Here is a 17,711-nt window from a genome sequence, read left to right as displayed (position 1 = left end):
TATATGTAATGCATAATGTACCTTATTGAATATCCCACTGCTTTATCATATCATTGGTTCTACTGTGGCTCTCGCAAAAGGAAGTTTGGTATTGTACTGAGTCAACAGTTCTTTGAGGTAGGATCAGTGGGAGCGCTAAGGGCAGCCAATGAGCAAAGAAGATGAAGTGAAGGTGAACATTAGAATAAGCAGGAAGAGTCTTTTTCTTGGATCCTTGGCTGAGAAATGGAAGGAACTAAACCAGAAGAAAAGGGGCACAAAATATCAAAACACTAACCAAGTAGAAGAAGTGGTCCAGTTTCACCAGTCCCAAACCCTCAGCCTAGGGAGCGGCAAACCGTTAGCAAAAAGAAAGTGGCCATTCAGGCACCCAATGGCATTCAGGCACCCAATGGATTCCACAAGGGTCACAAAAAGATTTTTTTTAAAAATGTCTTTATTCTGGCAACTTTAAATTAGTAAACATCTCCGCCCTAAGCGTTTCATACCCAGTGGGCTGTGGGAGGAACTAGTTTCAGAACTTATATAATAAGCGCCTGCAGTACAGTCCCTAAGATGAACTGTAGCCTATAAATGTAAAGGTATTTGTAAAAGATTGTTGCAATCACGTTATCTGGCTGAGCAGTGCTCCTAGTGGCTACCAGGCCTATCTCCTCAATATAGTCCCTAAAGAGATAACATGCGTTGGAGCAAGAGGTTATCATAGATCTTGTATGCCACTCTAAAACAAAATAAGCACAAGCCATATGCTTTAGCGATACAACATATGCTCAATAAGGATTACTAAAAGTCCCAAATAAATGTGAGATCCTAGATCTGTTGTAAGGTGGTCCATATATGAGTGTCCCCAGGGCAGGCATTTCTTACATAAAAATATATGGCAATAAGGGCAGGGAACTTGCCCATTTTAATTCTAACTACAAGAAATTGTTCCAATTTTGTAACATAAGCCAGGAACAACTGTCTTACTGGGAGAACATCAGCGTATGATATTTTCTCCTACGGCGTGTAACTAAAAACCTGGAAACAGAACACACCGGCACAACATGGGTACTGCTAGCAGGTATAAACTTGCTCGTTTATTGCGGATGCAATGTTTCGGGGGAAAACCCCTTTCTCAAGTGTAACTAAAAACCACCCTCCTATCTGGCCAGTAAAAACGATTCTTGAAAAGCAGTGTTATTAATAGTGTGGACTGACATCAGTAACAGAAAGACTTATTTTTTCCCAGAAAATGTATAGATTATAGAGTCCTGTAGACAGGGGTGAAAGATAATGTAGCAAGATATACATTTTCCAATTCACCGAACAGATGAATCATTACACTAATTGATAATCTTTGTGTCTTCCCACTCCCCAATAAGACACATTCCGCTAGACAATGATAATTCATATATCATTACTGTCATTGCCAGGACACGTCCTCAATCTCAATTATGTTCAACCATAACCTAGCTTACAGACATATCTTCCTATAGGAAGATCAGCAACTCCTCCCTCATATGCCACTATAAATCCTCTCGGACGTCCCATCAATCATTGGTCAAAGAGACACTGTACTTCTGTCTACTACAGTATGGTTACCCATCCTCTCTCTTTGAAACAAGGACTCTAAAGTACAGCAGTTAGATAGATAGGATTGGCACATCCCACTATAAAACCAAACATATTTATAACCCACATCCAGCCAGAGATTGACATCAACCAACACTACTAACCTGAAGGCAATGTTGTATGCAGAGGAATTGTATCATGACGATCTTGCAAGAAGGGCTCTCCCATTACCAGGGCTATACTGTATGTACTATATAGGAACCCCTGAGCCCATGCCTATGGCAGCAGTATTAGGGGGCTGTCCACAGATGCCTATATTGTAAAATTCCCCCAGCAGAGCAGACTAGTTGGGGTGGTTGTGGGAGAGGGGATCCGGTGGCAGCAAAATGTAGCTACCAGAAACCAAGTTCAGTATGAAGCTTTATATTTATATTACTACTGGTCTTTCTGTACAAGCCCTCTCACATGTATCTTCCAGTCTATCATTCAAACCAGTGCTTCATTGCCAAGTGAACAGTTATGCCCCATACCTTTCTAGTTCAAAATGTAAAGTTAGATAACTTCAAAAAACACAAAGGGGCAAATTCACTAAGATTCGTAGTTGCGCCAGGCGTAACTTCGCCACACTTCGCCAGGCGTAGTTTCACCAGCGCTCCGCAAATTCACTAAAATCCAAAGTTGAGCTCAGGGGTAGCGTAAGGTTGCGAAGTTGCACTAGCATTGATTCGCTAAGCGAAGCGAAGTTACGCTAGCAATGGTTAATTTGCATACGGCGCCAAATTCAAATTTCAATGGAGGAATATGTAGCAACACTACAAATGCCTGGGAAACCTTCAAAACATCAAATAAAATTGTTATTTTGCCCTACACATGTGCCCACTGTATAGTTAAGTTGCCATGAGTTAGGAAATGTAGGGGGGAAGGAGGGGAGCCCCAAAACAATTTCAATCTTTTTCAGCCTATCACCCATAATATAGAAAAAACACCAGCGTTTTTTGGGACTTAGAAAAAATTTGAACTTTTTTTTGAAGCAATCCCTATCTACTCTAATGCGCTTCGCCTGGTCTGAGGTGGCGAAGGAAGTCTAGCGTAAAAGGTAGCGTTCAGTACAATGCGCGTGTTAGTGAATTTACGTAGTTACGTCAGTTGCGCAAATTCGCCAGGCGTAAGGGTGCGAAGTAACACTAGCGAAGTTACGCCAGCGTTCGTTAGTGAATTTGCGAAGTAACGAAAATGCCCAACGCTAGCGAATTGACGCTTCGGCGCTTAGTGAATTTGCCCCATAGAATAAAGAAATGAAAGTTCAGCTGCAAGGCACCTTAGAACAGGGATACCCAGACTTTGCCAAGGTTGGAACTATTTTCAGTAAAATAGATACGATCATGGAGGATAGAACTTTATTTCATTATGCCCATGGCACAACCCAACCATGTCCTGTTTTGCTTGGACCATTCCTTGTTATACTCCAACCATGGGGTATATTTATCAAAGAGTGAAGTTAATAGTGAAGTTCCGCCACTAGAGTGAAATTCTGCCACTCTCCATTCATTTCTATGGGATTTTTATAGGCGTATTTATCAAAGGGTGAACTTTCCCTTTCACCCATTGATAAATACGCCTTTAAAAATTCCATAGAAATGAATTGAGAGCTGCGGAATTTCACTCTAGTGGCGGAACTTCACTCTTTGATAAATTTACCCCATGTCCCTTGCTCGAGTTGTATAAATGCAGATGACTCTTGGCAAATCCATGAGAGTAGACAGGTCTGCATTCAGAGAACAAAGGTACTGTTACATTTAATGAACAAGTTTTCTGAAGCCATAAAAATATGGATAATGGAAAGGGTCTAAATGAAGCTGCTCTGATCTACTGGTCAGAAACACCAGATTGATCGGTAGATCCCAATATCTAGGCACCTTTGCTTTAGCACACTGTTTCTGCGTCGTCCTAAGAAGGGGATTTTAAGGGGAACAATCCGTTTAATTAAAAAAGGAAAATCAAACACAATTCTTTTTTTTTCCCAGCTTTGCATTATTTGCTAATGTGTATTAGCAGAAATGAACATTGCTCATTAATCTGTGCAAAATAAAGAGCGTGTATATTTGGTCACAGCTGTGTAGACATTTTGCTGCATCCAGTCTCCTTACAATTTATTATTCTGATCAGGATTATTAAGCTTGTTTTATTGAGATCCGCAGACAAAGTGACTCGTGAAACACAAACCAGCCCTGACAGTGAATGCCACATCACAGGAAGAGACTCTTGTACTTCTGAATGCTCATAAATTACTACAGACAAAGAGAAGGGAGAGAAGCTTCCCCTGCATAAAGCACATAGCATGGCACGAACCACAATAAGCAAAATGGTTTATGATTAGGAGAAGGGGCTCTGTAAATAAGGGACATCGCTTCGGGTTCGGCTGAGGCTTGTGGGATTTGTAGTCATGTCATAGGCTGTGGGGTTGACATCCCTGCTCAAAAAAACATGACTAATAACTCTCTCCTTGCATGTCAAATCCGTTGGGCAACCATTAAAAAAAATATATTAATTAAAGAACAATGTCTTTGTTGCTGGGCAACATTTGGCACCTTCACAGCTAAGGTTACCAGACCTCCTTTGTATGTATGAAAGCTAAGGGACAACGCTTAATGCAGATTTTGATAGAACTGAGTACAGATGTTCTCTTTTTCTTATAGGAATACTCTCCATTTATAAGCCTTATATATTACAGCATATCTATTTATAAATCTTGAGGCTACAGCTTTCCGGACAAATACATTCCTTCCCTGCCATGGAGCTGCCATATTGCTTGTAGCAGTAGAAGTGATAATGTAGAGTACAACTGAATCTGGATGGATTGATGGTTTTCGTGCATGCGGTGCTTGAGGACAAAGCTTATGGCTGCTCCCGCACGTGTGAAATGCAAATATGCAGCGGAGTAATGCTATGCGTCTGCTCTCATAATTTACTGCCTATTGATCATTTAGAGCTTTTCAAGGCAATTAGCGGATGAACAAAGCAGGCCCATTCATAGTTTAAAATGTCTCACCCCAGCGCCAACATATGAAAATAATATATTTAATTAACACTTTTTTTTTTAAATGTACAAAAGAAATAGCCTGAATGATAAACAAAATGTGCCCTAAGGCATGCAGATCTGATTGGTCGTTAAGCCCCCCTATACCTGATCACCTTGAATGATCATGGCCCTTGTTATGTGGTTCCTTTGTAAATCGGCTCCATGTTGAGCAAGCAGGGGCGTAACTACAGAGGAAGCAGACCCTGCGGCTGCAGGGGGCCCAGGAGGTACAGGGGGCCCCATGAGGCTCTCATTGATGAGCAATTTGAATATTTATTGGTAAAACAGGACGAACACTGGATATGTTGGGGGCCCTAAAATTAATTTGCTGTGGGGCCCAGCAACATCTAATTACGCCACTGTCAAGCTTTTTTGTACAGACTGCATTAGAATCAGTCAGTGTGTGTGACAACTATTTGATGTTGCAAGACAAGATAGTACTTTTTTTTTTATTGCATAATTTATTTATGCCAGACTCCAACATTACAAATACTCATATAAAAGTTTTATAACATTACTTGAGTTTGTATATATGTATTGGCTTTGTAAAGTACTTTATGATTGGCTGTCCTTTCATATGTTATTGAACACAGCTTATGATAAAGTGCACCTTTTGGCATGAAATGAGTAAGGCTGTTTTTTTTGTCATAACACTTTTCCACTGAAATACATTTTTTAACTGCACTACTTTGTCTTGATGGTCCTGGTCTGTGCCAGCCTGGTAACTATGAAGTAAGAATTCCTGGAAACCTCCCTTAAGCTGAAGGTCCCCCCAACCCATTATGATGAGTTCACCCCACTAAGAATATTTGGATTCTTTTTTAGGTATAAAGATAGTAATGAAAATATGGATTGTGGTATATATAAGAACTGGAAAAGTCCCAGTTCCCCAAATGACAATGACTCTCTGCCGGACTCAGTGGTCATGAGCCAAAGTTACTGCTGTAGCTTCATTACCTGTTAGGGTTGGGATTAATTAAACAGGTTGAGGTAAAAGGATGTAGTGACAGGGGCTATATATTTTAAATGTATATATTATTTATGGGGTGCCATTTACATTAAAATAAATCTGCCCCCCCAAATTTACATTATGTAGATACCTTATGATATTTTTTACCTTTCCTGTTCTGTTACCCCCAAACTTGCCATTTAAACTGTTGATAACCCCCAATCCCAGTCACCAGACAATTGATGAAACCAGTCCAAGAAGTATTTGTGCTCAAGGCAATATTACTTGACCCAGCGTCTACCCCCCACGCACACAACACCACCATTAACAGAAGCAGGAATGTACAAATGCTGTCAACCTCCCCCCATTGGTTGTTCATTCAATTCCCTTCCAAAGAATTTTTTACCCTTTGCACCATGAGCTTGAGTCCTGCATTGGGTCACAGTTTAACTGAAGAAAAGCAAGGGTCTCAATTTTAACAAGATTTTCTTCTTTAAACCTTTATACTTGTTTGTTTTTGATATCATTCAGGTTTGCAGCAACAGAGCTTCCTGTTTAATGGTGGTCAGCAGGAAGTGGGTTGGAGGTAAGACAGTTATGGGTCGGTGGTGGGTACAAATGCAGGCTGTGGGTCTGGATCAGGTCCTAATTTCAAAAATTGACCCCACGCAAGATTCTACCCTTGCCAGCTGCCTATCTGCCTGCGTACTGCTAGTTCAACCCTGAATAACTAATATAAAGTTCTCTTTGGTCATCTCTGGTTGCTGGGGGGTCACTGACCCAGGGCACTGTTGTTGACACTGGCAAAATAAAATATACTGACCATTTGTAAAGCTGCTTTGATTACTTCCATCTGCCACATACTAAAGGTTATCATAAGGGAACATTTCTCATTCCCGGAGACCTGGTGAACTAGGATTATGTTCATCCCTTACTAGTTGGATTTCTCCTAATCCTAACAAAGTCAAAAATAATTTCCAAAATGCCTAATGATAAAAAAATATTCTGCTTTTTTTCCCTTCAGGTTAAAGGAATTATTTTTTTTTCCATCCAGATGGGAAGTAACATACATCTCAAATTAGAGGAAATGAAATATATAATTAAGTCTTCAATTTAATTACTCCGTTTATGATATTAAAAAAAGCATAGGACTTGCTTGTGTTCTGTGAGCGTCAAATGAATAAAGACCTGACATATTTAAATTTTTTCCTACAGAAAGTAGTTCTTTTCTTTGCGCTCAGTGGGGCTCATTTAATCGCCTTTCTATTAAGAACCCTTCTGATTTTTACCCCTGCTTCGATTAAGGGAAAAAACACAGCGCTCATGAAAATCTGCCACTTTAATGTAGTATATTCTGGAACTAAGGCGGCCTATTAATGTTCAGGTGATATTTATCACTTAATGCTGTTCAGCACAATGGAACCCTAGAGAAGAAGGAAAAAGAATTTATAGGGCTGAGAATGAGGTGCTCCAGAGGAACCAGCTGTCACTTCATAGTATATAATCCGGTAAATTTAATTTTTGTGTGTGTCTCTCTCTCCCTTCCCGCTGCTTGCTTGTTTCACATTATTGTGTGGAGCTGGCTTACTATTATCTCATCTTTATCACATCTGTCTCTAGAGGGAGAGGATTTGGTGGGAATCTCATGATACTCAGAACAAGAAAATCCATGCTAAATTCTGCCTTTCTGAGCATGACTTATTTAGAATTTATCAGCCATGTACAAGGTGAGAGTGTTGGGTGCGGAAACGTTCTTCTTACACAAGCACGAGTAGAAGCCAGAAATCCAATCATATAATATTGATGCCTTGAAAGGCAATAATAATATATATAACATAGCAGCACACAGAATACAATGGAAATAAATAGTGAAGCTATGTGTGTTTATATACACACACACATACAAAGAAGAGTATAATCAATGGGTGATTAATCACCTAGCGATTCTAATTGCTTACCCCGAGACCCCGGGCTCACCAAATTGAAATCATCTTTCATTTATCCCATCTTCCTTATGGAAGGCGCGTATGCATAATAGAGGGGAAAGCTGGCTTTTATCTTCTAACTTTGACTTTTTACTCTACTGTGCATATGCACCTGGACCAGAAAAAAGAGAAGATCAATAAAGAAGAACAATATAGCCATGGGGTGCTACTACATTAGTACAGGTATGGGACCTGTTATCCAGAATGCTCAGGATCTGGAGTATTCCATTTAAGTGGTCTTTGCATAATTTGGATCTCCATACCTTAAGTCTGCTAAGAAATGTTGTAAACATGAAATAAACCCAATAGGACTGTTTTAACACCAATCAGAATGAATGATTGAATATCTTAGTTTTGATCAAATGCAAGGTACTATTTTATTATTACAGCAAAAAAGGAAATAATTAAATTTTTTTTTAAATGATTTGCTTAAAATGAACTCTATGGGAGATGGCCTTCCCATAATCTGAATAACGGGTTTCCGGATATCGTATGCCATACCTGTACCCTGGACAAGTGCAGTTTTCAGAGAACAGGAGAACGGTCCTGGGGCCTCAGGTGATTATAATATCTAAGGGTTCCTATCATTTTGCTACCCCACCATTGATTCTACCTTTCCTTCTCCTTTAAAGAAGAGCTACACTGGCCCAACAAGTTAGAATTTTTTTTTTAACTTTTCTTGTCCTTTAACCTTTGATACAGTGATGATAGATACAGTGTTGAAAAAGGTAGTATTCAAGTTATAAATGGCAATGTATTGTATTAGGGATAAACCCAAGACAACTATGGCTTCTATTTGCATAGAAAAGAATTACAAACAAAAAGGTAATTCTTGCCTTTAATATGGAAGAAAATCTTACTTTCTTAGGGATTGGGATCCTATATCCTGAAACCCGTTACCATGAAAGCTCTGAATTACAGGAAGGCCATCTTCCATACAGTCCATTATAAGCAAATAATTCTAAATGTAAAAATGATTTGCTTTTTTCTGGAATAATAAAACAGTAGCTTGTACTTGATGATAACTAAGCGGCATGAATCTATACTGGGAGCAAAATAGTCTCAGGTTATATCATGTCTAAATGATTTTTAGCAGCGTATGCTCCAAACATATGAATGTTAGAACTTACAGTGGAGTTTCAAACTCCTTGGTGATGTCTAATAATCTTATATTTAACAGGGCAGGGAGGTGTTATCTCATTTGAATTTAGCTTTTGATGTTAGAAAGCCACATACAGGGGCAATCCTGAGGCAATTGTCAGCTCTCTTACTGTTGCTCCCCCCTGCACTCACCTTTTTGGTGCCATGCTGATAGTAGGCTCTATGAGTAAGTGCCCACCCTTGGCATGAAACGCGTCAGGCTTGAATATGTCCTAATATTTTTTATATATCATCTGGCCTCCTTTTTCAACTAACAGTAAGTCTATCCCGTTTTAGTTTTTTGTTTGATTTCACTTAATTACATGGCCCTTGAAATGGGGGTCTTTTTGGGATTAGACTATTGTGAATGATCTTGATGTTATGGAATAAGATTTTTTGGAATTCACATTGATCTCTGGTCTATGCTCAATTAGTAGAGGCACACACCACAGGTACATAGTTTATGAGTTTCTCAAAGCGCCTCATTGGTGCAGCTCCCCTGGCCATATATAATAGAATAGGGAACCTGAACCCAAAATGTCTAAAACCCCTGTCCTAATTGGAACATCCTTCTTGGCTTTCATTAGATCATTGCAACCTGACTAATGACAGTACTGTGTTATAGTTGTATTTAAAGAGGACCTTGGAAGAATCAATCAACTGCTCATTTCTACACCTGATCCAATAAACAAAAATAACTTCCAGTAATCAAACATTACAGACAATGTAACAGAAAAAAATAAAGTAAGGGGAGTATATCTTTATTGTAAGGCTGTACTGTTTTCAAGTCTCAACACTTTAAAATTCTAAGTGTTGTTTAACATTGCGTCCTGCTACAATGCTCACATGCAATTCTTCATCACAGTATCATTGTAAACCCTGACTTAAAGGTTTGTTGGTTGGGAAGAGAAGGCCTGAAGACACTATTGGAGAAAAGGAGGCAGTGTTGGACTGGGACTACAGGGGCCCACCGAAAAACCTTAGACCAGGGGCCTACCAAAGAACCATAGACCAGGGGCCCATTTTCAGTATTATTATTCTTATTCTCCTCACTCAACCTCTATTCTCCTAGTCTCTATTCTTTACATACTATAATACTATAATCTATTATTCCATTTATTTAGCCTCTTTGTTCTCAAAGAAATAGGGAATGGCCATGAAATAGACCAAATATTTAGCAGCACAAGTGTCCACAGACAGCTGGGCCCACCGGGAGTTTTCTTGGTATACCAGTGGGCCAGTATGACACTGAAATGAGGTTCAAATCTATTTACAAGGGGATGAAAAAGACTAGACATTGAAATGACTAAAAATTAGTTAAGCACATAGTTGAAATGTAATAGTTATTTGATGGCAAGTAACACATAAATATACAAATATCCATTTTGGTTTTTAATTTTTTTACATAAACATTCCTATACAAAGGTATATGAGGTTTTCATAATTTAAGGGCAAAAATGCCATAAATTGTGTTTACTGACTACTGTAGAGCAAGAGCATCAAATCTACAGCACTGGCTATCAAGAATATGATTTTCAACCCTGTGTATATATTCTATATCCATGCTTCGCTGGGATCTATGCTATTCCTTATGTTGTCTAGCAACATGCCGTGCGGCAAGATCAAAGACACCCCAACTTTAAAGAAGAGGCAGCTGAAATACTCTGTGTCTTGTACCTTTAGTGTGACTTGTGGACCTAACAAGTCCCAGAGAAGCAGAGAAGGTCAGACTGTACCCACCATGCAGCCAAAAAAATCCTGGGTGGGTTCAGTCTTCAGAGGCTAATTTATTTTACATAGACATTTTACTTCCTATTCTTATTTTATGACTATTTTGTTTTCTGATAAAAGAGGAAAAGTGAAGAGGACTGAAGTAATCAATATAGGGGAATGGAGGGGAAAGGAGAAAGAAACAGAATATAGGCTATAATTATAAATTAAAATAATAAGAGAATTAGTAAATGGGGAGTAGGTCAGCCCCTGGCACCATGCCCAACACTGGGAGTGAACGTATTTGTTTAGGCTTAGACGGTTTGGGGGATGCTTTATTAAACTGTTTATTTGTATAGCCTCACATTTGTCTGCCTCGCTTTTCAGTGGGTGTAAAATCCAAGTGGTTAAAAAGATAAATTAGTAGAGGCTGTGGGAGGATTAAGTGCTTCTCTGCAAGGGAAAGTATATTGCTAAATTATTCATTAAGAAAACATAACTTACTTTAGGGCTTTCCTTATTGAGCTAAATGTTTTGTCAATGTAACACTTCATTAAAAGCAAAGGTTTGTTGTGTTATTTCAAGCAAAGATTCTGCCATTGTCATGGGCATTTGTCCAGCGACAGTTACCTTCATTAGGGTTTGTGAATGAGTTTACCTCTCCCAGTTCACAAAAACCTAAAACAATAAGCTTAACTGAGCCTTGCCATAAAAATGAATGCAGGGCCTACTTAAAAACCAGTGTATTTTCCTTTTCAGTACTCTGGAATCTTAAGTCTATGAATTTATAGTTTCCAGCAAAATTCTGAGATGTCATGGATGATTGTGGGCCTCACCTTAATTCCTTCTGAATTATCATCACTGAACTTGAACTTTGAACCATTTAAGGGCAACATTATGCCATGGTCACTACCAAGAAATCCTAGTTCTGCCCGTGGGCATGTTCAATATGCTCAGACATTTATTAAAAGACATAACTCTGCCCCTTCCTCTCTGCATCATCGCCAGTAAGTAGAATCTGAAATGTGTCCAATTGTATTGCTGTGGGCAAAGGTGGCAAAGGTCTTCCTGCCAAAGCCTGGAATCTCTCAATTACAATAAAGTTAAAAAAAAAGATTGTGAAATCTTTCACTGCTAATATTACCTTTTAATGGAGATTTCTAGACTCTCAGACAAATACAATATAAAAAGGAGAAGTCTAATGAAAAATACAGTGATGTGTATTCTTGTCAATGACAGCAAAACAATGTTCTAAACTATTCTAGAAGATTATGGGGCCGATTCACTAAGGGTCGAATTTCAAAGTTAAAAATACTTCGAAATTCGACCCTCGGATTGAAATCCTTCGACTTCGAATATCGAAGTCGAAGGATTTAGCGCTAATCCTGCGATCGATCGATCGAAGGATTTTCCGTTCGATCGAACGATTAAATCCTTCGAATCGAACGATTCGAAGGATTTTAATCCAACGATCGAAGGAAAATCCTTCGATCAAAAAATCACAGGCAAGCCTATGGGGACCTTCCCCATAGGCTAACATTGAGTTCGGTAGCTTTTAGCTGCCGAAGTAGGGGGTCGAAGTTTTTTTTAAAGGGGAAGTACTTCGACTATCGAATGGTCGAATAGTCGAACGATTTTTCGTTCGATTCGTTCGATTTCGTTCGAATTCGAACGAATTTAACCAATTCGATGGTCGAAGTACCCAAAAAATACTTCGAAATTCGAAGTATTTTTCATTCGAATCCTTCACTCGAGCTTAGTGAATCAGCCCCTATGTGTTAAAAGGTGGACCATTTGAAATATAATTTTGCAATTATTAATGTTATGCATATTATACTTTATACTGCCATTTATATAACTTCCCCAATACCTGGAGAACAGTGGCATACATGCCTTATAAATAGTGCCTTTTGTTTACCCATATGATAATTATAATAAACCCATTTACAGCTCTATATCATTTCTCCTTATAATTTCATCTTTGCTTCTGTAACATCTTATATTCCTCCATATAACCCTCCTAATGTGCTGCATTTATGACCTTGGGTTACATGCCTTTAATTAAATAGCTAAGAATGTCACCATGGGCCTCCAGTGTTGTACCTGCACTGTGTCCTGAAGGAAAAACTGGGGTTCTGACTGCAGTCCTGCATATATGCCCCCTATAACAACAACCCTCAAAAACTGTTGCACCTTATATTACCTCCAAATAAGTCCTGGTATTGACTTTTCCTCTTCCTTACCTATTGCTCCAAATAATCCCCTCTCTGATATGGTTACCTTCCTATACCTTCCTACTTTCCTGCTGCGCAATATAACCTTCCTATTAGTCTTCTTTTTATTCTATATACCTATTGCTTCATATGAACCTCCCAATAACTCCTCCTATTGCTCCATATAACCCTCCTTATAATTCCTCCTATTGCTCCATATAACCCTCCCTATAACTCTTCCTATTGCTCCATATAACCCTCCCTATAACTCCTCCTATTGTTCCATATAACCCTCCCTATAACTCCTCCTATTGCTCCATATAACCCTCCCTATAACTCCTCCTATTGCTCCATATAACTCTCCCTAAAACTTCTCCTATTGCTCCATATAACCCTCACTAAAACTTCTCCTATTGCTCCATATAACCCTCCCTAGAACTCCTCCTATTGCTCCATATAACCCTCCCTAAAACTTCTCCTATTGCTCCATATAACCCTCCCTAAAACTTCTCCTATTGCTCCATATAACCCTCACCAAAACTTCTCCTATTGCTCCATATAACCCTCCCTATAACTCCTCCTATTGCTCCATATAACCATCCCTATAACTCCTCCTATTGCTCCATATAACCCTCCCTATAACGCCTCCTATTGCTCCATATAACCCTCCCTAGAACTCCTCCTATTGCTCCATATAACCCTCCCTAGAACTCCTCCTATTGCTCCATATAACCCTCCCTAGAACTCCTCCTATTGCTCCATATAACCCTCCCTAGAACTCCACCTATTGCTCCATATAACCCTCCCTAGAACTCCTCCTATTGCTCCATATAACCCTCCCTAGAACTCCACCTATTGCTCCATATAACCCTCCCTAGAACTCCTCCTATTGCTCCATATAACCCTCCCTAGAACTCCTCCTATTGCTCCATAGAACCATCCCTATAACTCCCCCATTGCTCCATATAACCCTCCTTATTACTGCCCCTTTTGTTCCATATAACTCTCCCTATTACTCCTTCTTTTGTTCCATATAACCTGTACTTGGAATTCTAGGACCTAGAGAACTTGATTTTAAGTTTCTTAGAAACATTCACTATAGGTGTTATAAAAGCCTATTAAAGGGGTGGTTCACCTTTCAGTTAAAATTTAGTATGTTATAGAATCGCAAATTCGAAGCAACTTTTCAGTTGGTCTTCATTCTTTATTTTTAATCATTTTTGATGGCATTTTTATAGTTTTTTTTATAGTATTTGCCTTCAAATTAGCTCTTTCAAATGGGGGTCACTGACCCCATCTAAAAATAAATGCCCTGTATAGCTGCAGATGTATTGTTATTGCTTTGTATTACTCCTCTTTTTATTCAGGCCCTCTCCTATTCATATCCCAGTCTCTTATTCAAATCAATGCATGGTTGCTAGGATAATTTGGATTCTAGCAACCAGATTGCTGATTAAAAAGCTAAATAACTTGAAAAAACATCAATTGTAAATTGTCTCAGAACTCAAATACAAACAACCCTTTAAACGTATATTATTCCATATATATATATGCCTCTTCCTAACTCAACCCTTCCATTCCCTATAAGAAACTCTACTGCTCTAGGGTTCACCAATAGTGTGGTTTTACGCATTTTGTGTGAATATGATAAAATGAAAGCTTGTGTATATCATACAGACATTTGGGCTTATTTACAAACACAACTTCCAAGTACAAAAGGAACCCTGGGCATGCATCTGCACTGGTGGCTGACATGCAGGCCTGCGGTGATTGGAGGTAGGGGTTATTATTAATATTATTTATTAACATGTATTTATATAGCGCCAACATATTTCGCAGCGCTGAATCCCACAGATTGCCATAAGCCCCGGTTGCAGCGCATAATCGTCCAGATTTATAAGGTGCATTAAAAGTATCTTATTGCTTACAAAATGTAACCATGCCATCTGCATTTTGCTCTGTTTATAGGCTATGTCTGTAAAATACGAGCTCCTATGTGATTTTCATAACAATGCACGAATATAAAGGTGCCAGGCTGACTTCTTGGGTCATAAAACAGCTCAGAAGCGATATAGTGAAAACAGAAACCATTTTGTGTAAAGATGAAGGATGCAGTACAGACATTGCCATCATTAGGGCTCATTTATGAACGACTCTGTTCATGTGACTGACCCATAAATATATAAATATATATATATATATATATATATATTTATATATATATATATATGTATATGTATATATATATGTATATATATATATATATATATATGTATATATATATATATATGTATATATATATATATGTATATATATATATATATATATATATATATATATATATATATATATATATATGTATGTATATATATATATATATATATATATATATATATATATATAGCAGACCCCGTGGCTGGTGAAGGTGTATAGCGGGCCCAATCTGACACAAATTCAGGGTCTGCGTGAGGGATAGATTATATTCTTCAATGTTTGGGGGCCCCATAAAATATTTTTGAAAAGTAACAGGTCTCTATAATGAGAAGCAGAGTCATAGTAAACCAATTCAGGGGCACTTGGTGTAGGTACTTAGCTGTAGAAGGGATCGCATATTTACAATAGGGACCTCCAACCAGTAGCCTTGTTCTTGAAGCCAGTTTTTCCAATACAGGTATGGGATTCGTTATCCGGAAAGTTCCAAATTACGGCAAGGCTGTCTCCCATGGACTCCATTTTATCCAAATTATCCAATTTTTTTTAAAAAATTTGTAATAATAAAACAGTACCTTGTACTTGTTTCAAACTAAGATCCTTACTGGAAGCAACACCAGTTTATTGGGTTTATTGGATGTTAACATGATTTTCTAGAGGACTTAAGGCATGAAGATCTAAATTACGGAAATATCCATTATCTGGAATACCCCAGGTCCCAAGCATTCTGGATAACAGATCCCATACCTGTACCACAATGGAAAGTGGTCTTCCAAGTGCCTTACAGTGCCACAGGTTTGTGTGGCTGGGAAAATGGTGTCCCCAATGTCAAGTGCTGAAGGTCTATGCCACAAAGAGTGGGTTGTTGTACTGTGCAACAAGAAAAGAAGCTGTGATGCCGTGATAAACTGTTGGAATTCTTTCCAACACACACAGCTGCCTCTGGAATACTCAGTGTGGAGAGTCTGATAAGCTGTGAGTTGTGCTGCTACTATACACTTTGTTTAGTTATGGTGCACAGTTGTGACATTGTGGTATACAGCGGTGATGCTTTGATGTGCAGAACTGTGCTGACACATGTGTTGCTTGATACACAATGGGGATGCTGTGTGAATCATGTTGCAGTGACAAAAAGTTGTGTTGCTGTGATTTATATAGCATATAGGTGCTGTTTGTGAGACATGGTTGTTTTGCTGTATGTTATATACACACAGCTGCGCTGCTGTAAAACAGAGCTGTGATACCATGTGTGCTGTGATACACAACTGTGATCTTGTGATGCCATGATACCATGTGTTCTGTGCTGCTATGCTGTATTACACACTACTGTTATAACATGACTGCTGTGGTGTAGGTGTTACCATAAAGACTGGCACTGTGTGTGCTTTGTGGTAGTGTAATACATGCTGGGGGGAGTACTATGCATACTGGTTTGTGACACATGTTGGGGACAGTGCTGTGAGGTACATGTGTGTGTTGCAGTGTGGCATATGCTTAGGGCTGTGTGTGGGTTGGTGGCAGTTTGGCACAGGCTTAGTACTGTCTTGTGTAATACACTGTGTGTGTGTGTTAGTGGCAGAATGGCACATGCTGAAGGCTGTACAACGTGATACTGTGTGTGTGTGATTTTGTAGTATAATAGCACATGCTGGAGACTGTGCAGTGTGTGTGTGTGATTTTGTGTCTAGTATGGCACATGCTGTGGGCTGCAGTGTGTAACAGACTGTGTGCGTGTGGGTTAGTGGTAGTATGGCACATGCTGGGGACTGTGCTGTGAGTCTGTGTGTATAGGGCTGAGCTGTGTGATTCCAATGTATATGTTATCAGCGGAGAGAGCGAGAGGAACAAAATAGCCCTTTCTGCTTTATACACTTTTCCTGATGTGATTCAGCCACCCGCAGGCAGCGCACAGACAGGCACAGAGATGTGCATAGAGTGCATACATTGACTGACACATGTGTGAGAGCAGCACAACACACTGCCAGCGCTTCTTTTATCCTCACTTCTGTTGCAGACACATGTTGTGCCCCCCCGCAAATAAGAAAAAGCACAGACACCCTGGCACAGGCACCCAGCTCCCTCCCTGCCATTGCCCACATATACACACACAGTCCTACCTTCTTTTCCTTGAGTCCTACAGCAGATCTGAGTCCTGGGGATGCTCAGCTTCTCTCTCCCCCTCTTTCCATTATCCAGATGCAGCGGCTTCACATCTCATCCTAAAGCTCAGTCTCCAGCCACTGTCATCAGAGTCACTAGCCAAGCTGTGTCTGGGCAGGGGGACTGGGAATGTGTGTGAGACAGAGAGAGCCAGGCTGCTATCCCCTCTCCTGATCTCCCCTGCTGGAGACTTGGGGAATGCACAGGAATAGAAAAAAAAGAAGGGAGCAAGATGTGAGAGTTGCTTACTGCTCACTGAGCTGGGCTGGAGGAGGCCACTGAATCCTACAGAGGGGGGAATCAGATTCCCAGGGAAATCCCTCAACTGCTACCAGCTAACCAGAGAATCTGATTCAGCACTAGCTATATCTATAATAAGCAAGAACTCTTGTCTTTATCAGACATAAACAAACCCCCGTCCCCCCCAGGAGCAGGCAGTAATGAACTGCCGTCCCTATGGCAGAGGAAGAGTTAAACACAGCTGCTTTATCAGCTCAGGCGGAGGAGGTTGCCTTTTTTTATTTTCTATAGTTCTTATGTCTGATGCAGATTTTTAAATAAACGGTATAAAGTCTCCCCAGCTTGTCTGTTTACAGGCATTTACCGTGTCAAACACCCATGAATGTCTGTCCGACAGCTCGGTGACAAATCATCTATCAACCCAAGAAAGGCAGCCATGGGGCCGGGCATATCTACTGCTTCTGTTTTTT

At 39.6% G+C, this 17,711-nt stretch overlaps 1 protein-coding gene across 1 annotated transcript in view; it reads right to left on the bottom strand.

Annotated features, from left to right (window-relative positions):
- Positions 1 to 17,197, bottom strand: part of cdh22.L (cadherin 22 L homeolog) — a 100,979-nt gene extending 83,782 nt beyond the window's left edge. Inside the window, exon 1 of the mRNA XM_018235167.2 lies at positions 16,959 to 17,197. The gene's annotated coding sequence lies outside the window, so the exon portion shown is untranslated. The remainder of the gene's footprint in view (positions 1 to 16,958) is intronic.
- Between the last annotated feature and the right edge of the window lie 514 nt (positions 17,198 to 17,711).

Source organism: Xenopus laevis, chromosome 9_10L (genome assembly GCF_017654675.1).
Source record: "Xenopus laevis strain J_2021 chromosome 9_10L, Xenopus_laevis_v10.1, whole genome shotgun sequence".
Lineage (NCBI taxonomy): Eukaryota > Metazoa > Chordata > Amphibia > Anura > Pipidae > Xenopus > Xenopus laevis.
Note: the sequence above shows the minus strand (reverse complement) of the source record. Positions and strands in the feature narration are given on the sequence as shown.